The following is a 12,839-nucleotide window of genomic DNA, read 5'->3' as shown; positions in this document are numbered from 1 at the left end:
AAAGAATGAACAGAACCATCTATGAGATAAATATTTTGTCTGTTAAATGGAATAGACTAAAAGAGTTGCAATCTATTATCTTTGTACCAAATACCTGTGAAATTAATGATGATAGGAAAATGAAATGGCAGGACATTTGTTGTGGGGAAACCACTACTTAATGTGCTTAATGGTATTACAGTGACTTCATGAAAAGATTGCAGGAATATCTATAACAAGTGTATTGGTTTAAAACAAAAACATTAAAAAAAATCAAAAGGCTTAAACAAAATATACTTTTTATATATACATAAATATATAAAAAATAACCTATTTTAACTATAAGAATTAAAACCAAATAATACCCTTTTTTTCCTTATTCCCAAGTTGATCTGTACATATTTTTGTTTTTTAACATAAAAAAAAATTCAATAAACTATATGGTGTAATCTAATGTTGCAGCTTAAAGGTACAACTGATGCAATATAACACAAGATCATATTCCGTACCTAAATCCTTTATTTGTGTGTAAGTAGTGACAAATATCATACATTACGTTAAAAATGAGTCAAGTCTGTAGGAAAAGAGATATTATCTTTTTGGTCAAAGGCAACTGTGAAAAATGTTAATAGCTGGAATGAAAGCTATATTCTACATCATGTGCATAAATCTGCAATGAAACAATCCTTCAGAATTATAAGTGTAAATAAAATATCTATTTAATGCATAAACAACTGTATTTGTTGCTTGTAAGAAAATTACAATCTCTTTGTGCTAGGATAAAGCCAAAGTAAAACCATTTTACCTCTCAAGACTCCGTTTTCCTTAATTGAGAGAATCACATACTGGATTCTTTCTCAGCCCTCTCTTTTAATGAACAACCACAACAATTTTGAAACAAAGAGATCCAGATTTGATCATGCTCTTGATTACTGTTGGTGAATACTGTAAATAGTTGTGAGATGATGTAAAATAAGGACATGATTGACACAGTAAATAAATAAGGGACAAGACACCACAGTCAGAATTTAGCGAGGAAAGCAGCAACTAAGCAAACACAAGCCAGTTTTACCCAAATTCATTCATGAGAAAGGTATCTGAATATAGTCAATAGAACACTAATAATATTGCAATTTAGAAACCAAAAGTAACAACAAAAAAAATTTGAGCACAGACAAATGAGTACTGAACAGTCTGCAAACTGATTTTGACCAGATTGGCCTGAGGTTATGAACAAGCTTAAATCATCTCTCTCCCATATCTCATATAACAGAAAAGATACTGGATCTTGTTTATCGTTATTGTCTTCTAATTATTTTTGGTTTAATGTTTGAGATTGGGTATGGTGTTTAGATTTTGACTGAAGATCTGGATCATGTAAATTAGATATTGTCATTCATTAAAAAAAAACCAAACCACCAAAACAAAAAAAAATCATGCAAGTTAATATTAGATGGCTAAAAAGGAAAAGAGTTTTTACAAAGACTGATTTCTCTGAGTTGTTTTGGATACTGATTTTAGGATGGAGTTATTTTTTCTTTGGAAATACTAATTTTATCTTTTGCTTAAAAGGATAACTAGCTTGACTTAGTATTTGAGCATGTGAAATGCATGACACCTTGTAAGCTGCATTCCGAAGCATAAGACAAAAAGTCTGTGTGTTCAATGAAGCACTGCCTAGGGCTAGCCAAAAGAAATGTTCAATTTTGACTAGTGTCCTTCAGTAGGCACTGAACTGAACATGTGCATTTATCAAAGGTAGACAGAGTTGGTATCCATCAGTTGAATAACAGAAAACTGCTACGGTCCTGTGCTCAGAAATGTGAAACCTAGGTTCTGTTTTCCTCCAAAAATTCAACTTCCCTCAACTATGGGAAATGTCTTAATCATTAGACTATAAGGTATTCTGGGAGAAGGTGCCACCATATCCTCTATTTTAAGATGGGTCACTATACAGTCACAAATGTAAGAGTTGCATGAAATGAATAGATTGTACCATTGGCAAATGATTAGGCAATTTGCTTGGGAACAGAGAGCTTTTGGGTCAATACAACATCTCTCCATATATATTTTGTATTAGTCTACCACTACATAAAGAAACAAAAAATGAGAGATTAAGTGTGTTATTTTTAATGGCTCCATCCAACTAGAATATCTTAGAGAATAAAATGTAGAAGTTATTTTAATGGTGGAGGCAAAGTAAAAGGTTTGGAAGAGACTATAAACAACCTTACATAATAAGCACTGCATGAATCATAAAGTGAGTCATATCACTGGATAGTTCACATTGAGAACAAGTTGATGATTTTCATGTCTGTATTCTTAAAAGATACTACGGTGCATTTGGTCCCATTTGTATTTCTACACACTTTAATTAGGATAATTATCCAGCAAGAGGAAATTATTCTCCTCCACATATATAGAAGCTTTTACAAGCCAAATAATACAAATGTAGATTTTTATTTCTTGTAGGAATATTTGCTTTCTGGAATGTGCTGTTTCTTCTGGTGCAAGATTCCTTAGCAGTATCATTCATAAGGTGGAGGATTTCATGGCCTTTATTTATTTAGAAATTAACTAAGATTTTTCAGTTTTTTGGTTGCATTTTAACTGTGGATCATGCATATTTTACTGCATCCCTGGTCCCTGATCCTCTGGATAGGGAGAGCTTTTGTGTACATCGCAGTTCCCGCCTGTGTTTACTTTTTGATTTTCCTTCTATTTGAATCTAAGGAGGCTGTAGGATAATGCACACTTAGGTCTCACACTAAAAGGAGGTCAGGAACTGAAAATCAGTCCCAGATCCCCCAATTTAGCCTCTATGACTCATTTATTTTTAATTCTGCATCTCTAGAACCGGTGCTGTGGGAAACAGCTTGGCAATGGGGATCCAGTATGCATTATGGAATACCTCCTTCACTGAGGAAATATGTCTATGGCAAGACCCAGGGACACGTTATGGAGAAGATACTTCTTTCTTTATCATTCTTTTTCCCATTTCTTGAAGCAATTTGGGAGTTTCTGCAAAGAGAGGAAATCTCTTGAGATTATGAAAAAAGTGTTGATATACTGCGCCATTCTGTTTTCATTGTTTTCTTTCTGGGTGTCACAACAGAGACGTGTGTGGGACAAATACATAGTTATTTAGAATGGATTTTGGGGAGTGAAAGAAGTTATACCGTAGTAAGTAGCTGTCCATAGTCCAGTAGGCAGAGATAATACATAGCTGGTAAAAGTGAAAATATTTTAGCAGTCTCAAATATTTCCCCCCTTTATCACAGCAGTAATTTATGATGCTTTGCAGCTTGTTGTGTTTCCTTATTACTATTCTCTTATTTTTTTTTCCTTTGCCTTTCTATCTGGGAGTACTTCTGACATACATCACTGTCACAGGCCACATGAGAATTAGCCCTACTAACCTTATCTTCTCCATGTTAGAAATTTCTTAACTTTTACTGATTGCTTAATTGGCTTTTCTGTTTCCTTTTTTTTTTTTTTTAAATTAAAAACCCCCATTAATTCAGAATTTTAACATCAGTACCTTTTCTTCATATTTTACATCTTAGAGAGAAGTGAAATTCCACTTCATGGGAGCAATAATTTTTCTGTAGGTTTTCAACAGAAACAGAATATGAATCTTCTGGAATAGCTGGACAGGATGATGACTAGTGCTATACAAAGTGCTAATGACCATCAAACCTAAAAAGGAAATTGACAGTGAGTGGAAATGGCAAAAAGCCTATTTATGAAACGTAACAGTGATGTTGTTCTAAGTTTTTTGGAATCTGCTTAAGTTCTACAAATCTATCTACATTATTATTCTCATTTCTTTCTCTTCATTCACATTTTGCCTCTAAATTGGAATGCAATGTGCCTACGCAGACCTCACTTCCCACCTGTCACAGAAAAGAAATGGTGCCTGAATGAGATGTATACTTTGCTCAGACAGATCACAGACAAATAAGCTAGGACATTGGGTTTTGTGTCCCAAAATATCCCAGCAGGGTAGGACACTAGACAGACCCATCAAAACAGTTCCTGAGTTTCAGAATGGATATTTGAGAATAAGTCTAGAAAAAAACTAAACTTCAACATTCTAAATAGATAGACAGATAGATAGAGAGAGCTGATAATGATATTTCAGAGTAACTGTGAATGATATATCACCACACAAGACAAAATCCAACAGAATATAGCATAAAACAAAGAACATATGGAAATGTGAATCTACCAGTGATACAAGGACTCAACCGCAGCAGGAAGTTTAAAATTGTCATGTATTCCACAAGATGTGGTATAGAACTCAAGACAAATTCTTGAAAAAATAAACAAAACCCCATTCAGTCATTAAAAAAGAATATTAGTGATTTTGTAATAATAATAAAACAAAATCAAAAGAGGCATCAATTTAAGAATGCATTAGAATAATGTAATTGGCTATGTGTAGCATACAGTAAAATTACAGATGTGGTCTTAGATTATTTTGTACAAAAAATCAACCTCGTACAAAGATTACTACATTGTGCTACAGAAGACAATTCAAGGTAATCCTACAATATCATTGATGTACTCTGCATACCAATCAATCTACAAATATCTATTTCTATATATGAACAATCAAAAAGTACATGTCTTTGTAAGTGTTCAGTAGTCAAAATGAAGGTGTTCAATGTGCATGATGGGTTAGATTTTTATTCTGAAAAATTAAACTTTTAAAAAAATCAAGATTATTTTTGTTACTGAAATATTTCAACTTTATAAAAACTTTTTCAATAGCATGTAGAGGATCAAAATCAAGGCCTATTTCCTTCCCTTTTATTTATAATACAGAGGGAGAGAAGAACTAGAGGAAACTATTTCTTTCTCTTAGCAGATTTCATGATTAAAAATACTTGGCCTTGCAAGGCAAATTGGCTTGTATCTTACAAGCCAAAGCTGTCTTTTAGCTCAAACATAATGATTTAAAAAATGGTACAGGTTCCATCTGTGGTTTTGATTTGCTCTCTTCTAAAAAAATCTGTTATCACTTCAATTTAGAGTGTTGCCTTGTAATTTTATCACAAAATATTCACACAAAGCAGTCCTCTATGTCAGCTAATTTATGCACATACATGCATGCGTGTGCACACAAAACCACACACACACATTGGCACACATTTTATACACTTTATCACATCTACATGAAAGAAGCAATAATTATTTTTGGAAATTATTTATCCTAAAGTGTAGGGCAAATAGGAAATGTAGGACCAGAAGTTAGCACATATTTGATTTTGCATGTGTTTTTGAGTAGTGTCTTTTACAACCACGTCATTAACTTTCTATTCAAGATTCTGCAATGACCCGGTTAGAGGAAGATTACAAATATGTTGTGAAAGGTGAATTTTTCTCTTGAGTGTTCAATTCAGTTGAAAAGGTGGATTGGAGGATATACTTTGGTTTGAGAAACTTCTAATGCTGGCTTTGATTTATAAAATGCGAACCAAACAAACACATAAAGATGTTTAACTTGAGTGTACGATGCCTGGTTGAATTTGCAAGAATATCTGTGAGAAAAAGAGTTAAAAACCTATTTTTTCTTCAGTCAGTGCAGTTTGCCAATCACTTTACCATAACAAGGAATTCCATTCATTATCTAGTTCATGTTTGGGTATGGGAACAGGAGGAACCAGAAACACTAGGTTATGGGAATGAATGAGACACAATACATGGCAGGACAACTTTTTTACCTTTCTTACAGTAGATTCTAAATTTATGTTGCTTTATTACATTTATAGGCATTCTAAACTTGGTTTGAAAATCAGGCAGATGCTTGGTTGAACTGACAGGCTGTGACAATGAAAATGGTCTATGTTTCCTGCACCCATAGGTGAGATGCTCTGTGTATAGCCTGCTCGTGTTTTTGAAGAAATACATGTGCATGCCTGTCCTCTAATTGGGTCTGCCTACCATTTCCTCGTTTACATTAATCCAGTGTAACCTCATGACCTGTTGTAGGAGTATATCTAAAGATAACTTGGGAGCTGGAGTACTGAAATCTCCTCCTTTTTCTGATGCTCCTGAAATGCAGTTCATATCCTTGATTGAGGCATCAAATTAGACAGCTGACTCAGGAGCATTAACATCATATTATATATCCAGAATATGCTCCTTTTCGTGCGTTTAAGTACTCAAATCATAAACACTTGTGCCACCTAAGTATGCGGTATTCCAGCATACTATGGATGCAATATTATACAATGGATTTCTTACAAAGCAGTCATACAGGTTGTGCAAGAACTGAGTGTCATGTCTACCACTGTATAAAACAGATTAACAATCTCTTTTTAGGGATTGTTTTAAAAGGGATACTTTTAGCAAGGTGACAGAGTATCACTATAAGAAAATGAAATATTCGCCCATTATTCAGTGTTTTTTGCTGAAGGGAACCTTCTTGGGCTGATGGAGAGCACAAAACACAGGCCACTTCTTTCATGTATAAAAGTTTATTATCTCTTATGGTACAAGATATCATTATGCAAGATACTGTCTTTTAATGCAAGCTAAAATAGAAGGACTGGTAGATATCAAGTTAAAAGCAGACAAAACAATGTATTTCACAAAACACAGCTAAGTAGTGGAACTAAGTGCCAGATATTTGTGGTACCAAATACTTGCATTCCTTCAAATTGCAACCATGGAAACTGCGGAAGTAATCTAAATCTGAGTTAGTCACCTCAATTTCTGTCATTTCTTTAACTGGCCCACAGAGTTTCTGTTTCTCTTCATGGACTACTGAGGCTGAATAAGGACACCAGCTCAGATGTTAAGCTTCATGTATAGATTGCAGACACCAAAAATTAGGCAATGTGTACTGTAGTAAAATACTGTTTCCTTACTAAGAAGTCCCAGTCACTAATCTCTGGAAGCAGTTGGTGGATAACAAGGAAGTAAATATTTACTTATTTACTCTTGTTTAGGCTTCTGTATTGGTTGGTTTCAGAGATGGGATAATGTTCTAGATGAATCTTCACTACAACTGAGGAAGTCTTTTATTTTTGGAACAGGTGTTGACCTTCCTGACCCTCAATGAAAACTGATCTGGTTGTCAGGAACAATAGATTTCAGGCATATTAGGAAATATTAAACTTGTGTATATGTATACTTTAATCTGAGTGTCCAAAGATGTTATCGTGCCCAGGATCTTTTTCAGGTATCCTATATTTTCTGGCTACACCTCTATTTTAACATTGGAGTGCATATCTGAGTGTAACATACTGTCTTGCCATACCTAGTTATGTCTGATTACCCACAAGAGGAAGGATGAACATTGAAAGCATCTCTGTATAGATTCAAGGTATAGTGGCAGGAGACAATGTGCCTGGTGGGTAAACCCTGAAGACAGTATGAGGCCTTCAGGTATGATGACACTGTGCATGTACCTTTGGAAGACACATCAGTAGGAAGACATGTACCCACTTCCATATTCTAGGTTGTATAGTAAAGTAAAAAGTAAATAATCTATTCTTATAAGCAGTAAAGCTGATGAGAACCATTATGGAAGTCTTCTTCTGCATGATAACGTATCCTAAGCCAGTGAAATTAATTTAATTACATGGAAGTTAATTACCTTAATTTCCATGTAATACTCTATTTCTGTACTCTTTGTTTAGAACATTATTAATATAATTTTCCAGTTTCTTTTCATATTCCTCTGATTTTTTCCTTTGTGCTTATTCAAGGGACATTTTTTTCTTTTACTCAGGCATTATTTTGAAAGAAGGAGCCAGTATATCTGCGGCATCCCAACTTGTGGCTGGGATTTCTAAGTGTAATCTGTAGTATTCTACAGAGAAAGAATAGCTGTTCTGACTGGGCTATGTAACAGCTGGAATCTTGAAAAAAAAAGGCTATAATGCATATGCATTTTGATAGCATAGCACAAATTCAGTGAGTTCAACGTGTGGATGCATTGGGGATGTATTTAGTGTACTATAAATTCCCAGTGAATTTGGTTTGCTAAGGCACAGTAACTCTGATACCCTTTTGATGCATTGCATGACCTGCAGAATTGACTTGCAGTCCTCCAGAATGTTTTACAAATATAGCATATACTCTATTTCAGGCTCACTGTTCAGGAAGTTGCACAGCACATGCATGAATGACATGAACACACATTTTTCATGGAATTTTCTAGACAGAAATATCAAAGCTTCATGTACGCATTCATGTGACTCAAGTACAATCACCCATAACCCTTTCCCACCCTGTGGTTTGTGGTTGTTTCTGCCTTTCATTGCACCTCTTAAGAGATTAGATTCCAGTTTAATCTCTTCAGTTCATTCTTCATACACTAGATGTTCACTTCTTTTAATTACTATTATGGCAACACAGGCACTCTTTTTCTTTTCAGCAGTAATTGGCCTCTATTACATTGTAATTTTTCACTGCCTCAATCCACCTATTTTATTAGAATACAGTGAACCAATTTAATATCCTTTCAGTGGAGCAGATTTAATACCAAGAAAAAATATCTTCAGTGATGAAAGCCCAAGTTTAAGGTTTAGACATAAAAATACTATAGCTGGGCACCTCCCTCACCCAGTAAAATGATAAAGCTGCATTTAAAGTTAGGAAACTGTATACATGACAGATTGTTGCTATGGTAGTAATGCTGTTTTCTCATCAAATCTTTCCCTTGTGTGCTAGGTTGCATTTTGTTTGCAGTTTCTTCTATTCCTTTGTCATTTCTTGGCATTATGTTATGTTAAAAAAGAATTTTAATCAAGATTTCCAACTGAATGAAATAGAGATGTATGGATATTATATTGTAATTGCATTAGCAATCCTATCGACAATGAGAATTTCTACCTGCTTGTTCCTAGTCACATACATTTTCTGTAGAGAATAATTCCATCATATGTTAAGGAATTTCTCAATTCTCCCTTTGTAATTTTTTTTCCCCTGAAGATCAAGAAGAAGTATTTTTTTCTAGTTCCCAAGTCAATCCAAACCGATAACACTGAAATTACAAAGCATGCCACAAATACAGATCAGGACAGCTACCACAGAAAGGTGTCATCACAGACATCATCTTCCTGCCCCTTTCTCTTTTTCCTTCTTCTGCCCTTTGAGAGTACAGAAGCACCTTCCTAAAGCATTGCCCACATACTGTTTGTTTTTAAATTTAGGTATATTGTTTAGGTGTCTACCCTCACTGGGTGCTTCTAGGAGGAATATAAATCTTCATGATGGGTAAACACACAGGTGCAATCGACCACAACTGCCTTACACAGGTGTGTGCCTTTGAGGCACCATTCCTCCTTTCTAGGCAGGGCTACATTCAAGAGGGGCTTAAAGGAGGCTCCAGGAAATTATAAAACCATTGGTTTTACTTCAGTCCCTGGGGAAGTCATGGCATGAATCTTCCTGGGGGCTATCACAAGTCAAATAAAGCACATGATTGGGAAAAGCCATCATGAGTTCACCAAGGGCAAATTGTGCTTGGCAAACCTGGTCTCCTATGACAAAGGAACCTGCTTGGTTGATGTGGGGTGAGCAGTGGACCATTGTCTACCTGCATTTCTCCAAGGCTTTCAACATGGTTCCCCACAGCCTCCCCCTAGAGCAATTAACATGTTACAATCTACACAAGTGGTCTGTGTGTTGGGTGAGGAACTGGCTGACAGGCCACACCCAGGGGGTGGTGGTAAATAGGTCTGGCACAAATTGGGTCCCCCAAGGGACTGATATTTGGCTCAGCGCTGTTTATTATCTTCATAAGTGATCACCTAGATTAATAGACTTTTTGTTGTGATGTTAGTTTTTTATAGCTTTCATGTCACGCCAACTTTTTTACTTGTGACATTTTTGGTAACTTTCCTGGCAAGCAACCAAGTCTCATGACTGTAGTTGAATACTGTAAGTCTTCCAATATTTTCAGATATAAAAAGTAGAATACATAGGAAAATCTCCATTCATAAATCATACTTTTAGTTTGCTTCCATTCATTTTTCATACCAAAGCATTTATTTTATTTAAAGCCATTTTATAAGATAGCCGTCTGCTACTTCTAACTTAGGACAAGGAAACATCAAAAATTCTTTCAATTCATCATTCTATATCAATGGTAGCACATCTTTTTATGAATTATTACCCTAAAGACAGTTAAAGTAGGTACCGCTTATATTGTTCTAGTCTTCTTTACACAGTCTTGCATGTTTGAGTCATACTATATTTTTCAGTTGATAAAAAAGGCACTTTTTGCCATTTCTTTCTAAATTATTGTTTCTCTATATAAGTATTTTTAAACATATGTAGAATGTTAGCCCTCTTGGGGGTATTCTAATTTTTTATGGGAAATGGAGGATTTTTTGTACCTCTGTCATTGCTATGTAACCATTGCTACAACCAAGACAGCCATTTGAATTATGGAACATCATCAATTATAAAACAAAGTTTACATTTGAACAGTGAAGAGACATTACGTTTAAAATAACATTACTTTCAGCTTCTGTCATTTTAGACAAACTACTACATTTTTCCCTAGAATGAAAATGCAAAACACTGAAATATCTTGCAAATTTTTGTTGATTTTACTAACTGTATAAATTGGCAACAACAGTAACTTCCATAAGAATGGTTTTTTGGTTTCTGCTCCCTAGCACTATGAAATAAACTTTTTTTAAAAAATATCATTCCTCAAGTTTGTTGTTTTTGTAAGTTTTACCTCTATTCAAACTATTTTTTTGAAACCGCTGAATGCTTCAACATTGTGACAGAATGCATACCCATTTACAGAAACTTTATTAACTCCTCTGGGCAATGACTCACTCCGTCTTGTAGTTCATCTGCAAAGATTTTTATGAATGTTATTGAAGACTTCCACTGCCTTTTGATGAGGCAATTAAATATATTTAAAAATAAAACAACTAATTTGGATTTTTGGACTCATTTCTGCATAGAATTACAATTTTCCTGTTAAATACTAAAGTACCTTCTAAATTTCTGAAGCACTTCTATCACACGTGATATAACTTAATATGAAGGGCTGAATCAAACACATTTCATGTTACATAACACAATGTACTCACTTCCCACATAATTCTACACAACGATATACTCTTGCCATTGTAAATACTAGATTTGATTATACCCTTAGTATGTTTCAGGATGAGGTGCACTGTCATCAGTCTTTTATGGGTCTGTTACAGAGCTTCATAAGAATTAATTTAGTTTTTGTAATTTTACAACTTTTTCTCCTTGTTCAAGTAATGGATTGAGGTCAAAGCAAATTTCAGAAAGCAGAGCCAAGGAGGGGAATTTTAAGAAGAGATTCTGAGGTTCCTCTAATTTAAATTTTCACTGTGTAGACTGAGTACTACGTATCCATTTCTCTATCAGCAGTTGCCAGAATTTGTTTACTCATATATGCACCACCATCACAAAAGAGAAACTACATTGTACCAGCAGCTTTAAATTGGGTATTATATCAGACATATGGGCAAAATAAAGCATACTTTGAGCCCCATATTTGCCTTCTAATGAGGCAGTAGTAGCCCCATCTCATGATTCTTTGATGAATTACAATTAAGAAATATCAGATCCCTTCCTCATGACAATTTTTATTGTATTATAGAAACAGTAAGGAATCCATTCATTATGAACATACTTTGGACTGTATGCACTTCTTACTCTCTGGGTAAATTACATAGACTAAATTACATTTGTTTTTCTATAGACAGCCTGTTTTCCAACTATAAAATCAGACATACTTATAAATCCTTTCCATTCATACATTGTTTTACTGGTCTTTGTGGTGAGCGGACTGTTTCTTTACTTTCCGCATGTTTACCATTCATCCAGTTAAATATGAAATACAAAATAAATTTTATCAACATAAGATGACCGTATTTTTTTTACTACAGAATAAATGTATTCTTTGCACATCTCTTGTACCTGAATTATTAATGCCTTTCTTATTTCTTTTTACCTAGTACTTGTACCAACTTTACTATCTCACTTCCTCTGAACATATATTAATAAATTTCCTGTCCACAGATTTTTTTTTTCCTTTTTTTCCTTTTTTCCCTTTTTTTTTTTTTTTTTTTCTTTTTTTTCCTTTTTTCCCTTTTTTTTTTTTTTTTTTTCTTTTTTTTCCTTTTTTCCCTTTTTTTTTTTTTTTTTTTCTTTTTTTTCCTTTTTTCCCTTTTTTTTTTTTTTTTTTTCTTTTTTTTCCTTTTTTCCCTTTTTTTTTTTTTTTTTTTCTTTTTTTTCCTTTTTTCCCTTTTTTTTTTTTTTTTTTTTGCTTTCCTTATCTATAATTTAATTTACACCATTGGAAAAAAAAATTGAATTATGAAATCACAGGAAAAAAACAGTTTGGAAGGGACAACTGGAGGTAGTCATGTGTTTGAACCTCCTGCTCAAAACCCAGATAACCTTAAGGCCAGATCAGATTACTCATTACAGAATCATAGAATCATCCAGGCCAGAAGGGACCTCCAAAAGTCATCTAGTTCAACCTTCCCACAGTCAGCAGGGATACCCCCAACTAGACCAGGTTGGCCAGGGCCTCGTCAAACCTCACCTTGAATATCTCCTGGGGGAGATGGGGCCTCAACCACCTCCCTGGGCAACCTGTTCCAGTGCTCCACTACCCTCACAGTAAAGAACCCTCTCCTAATCTCCAATCTAAATCTGTTCCTCTCCAGCTTGAAGCCATTGCCCCTCGTCCTGTCACTGCAGGCCTTTCTAAACAGGCTCTCCCCAGCCTTCCTGTAGGCCCCCTTCAGGTACTGGAAGGCTGCTATTAGGTCTCCCCGGAGCCTCCTCCTCTCCAGGCTGAACAACCCCAGCTCCCTCGTGGCCCTCCTCTGGAC

This window comes from Calidris pugnax, unplaced genomic scaffold (assembly GCF_001431845.1).
Source record: "Calidris pugnax isolate Ruff unplaced genomic scaffold, ASM143184v1 scaffold153, whole genome shotgun sequence".
Taxonomy (NCBI): Eukaryota; Metazoa; Chordata; class Aves; order Charadriiformes; family Scolopacidae; genus Calidris; species Calidris pugnax.
The sequence above is the reverse complement of the archived record's forward strand: the minus strand, read 5'-3'. Positions refer to the sequence as shown.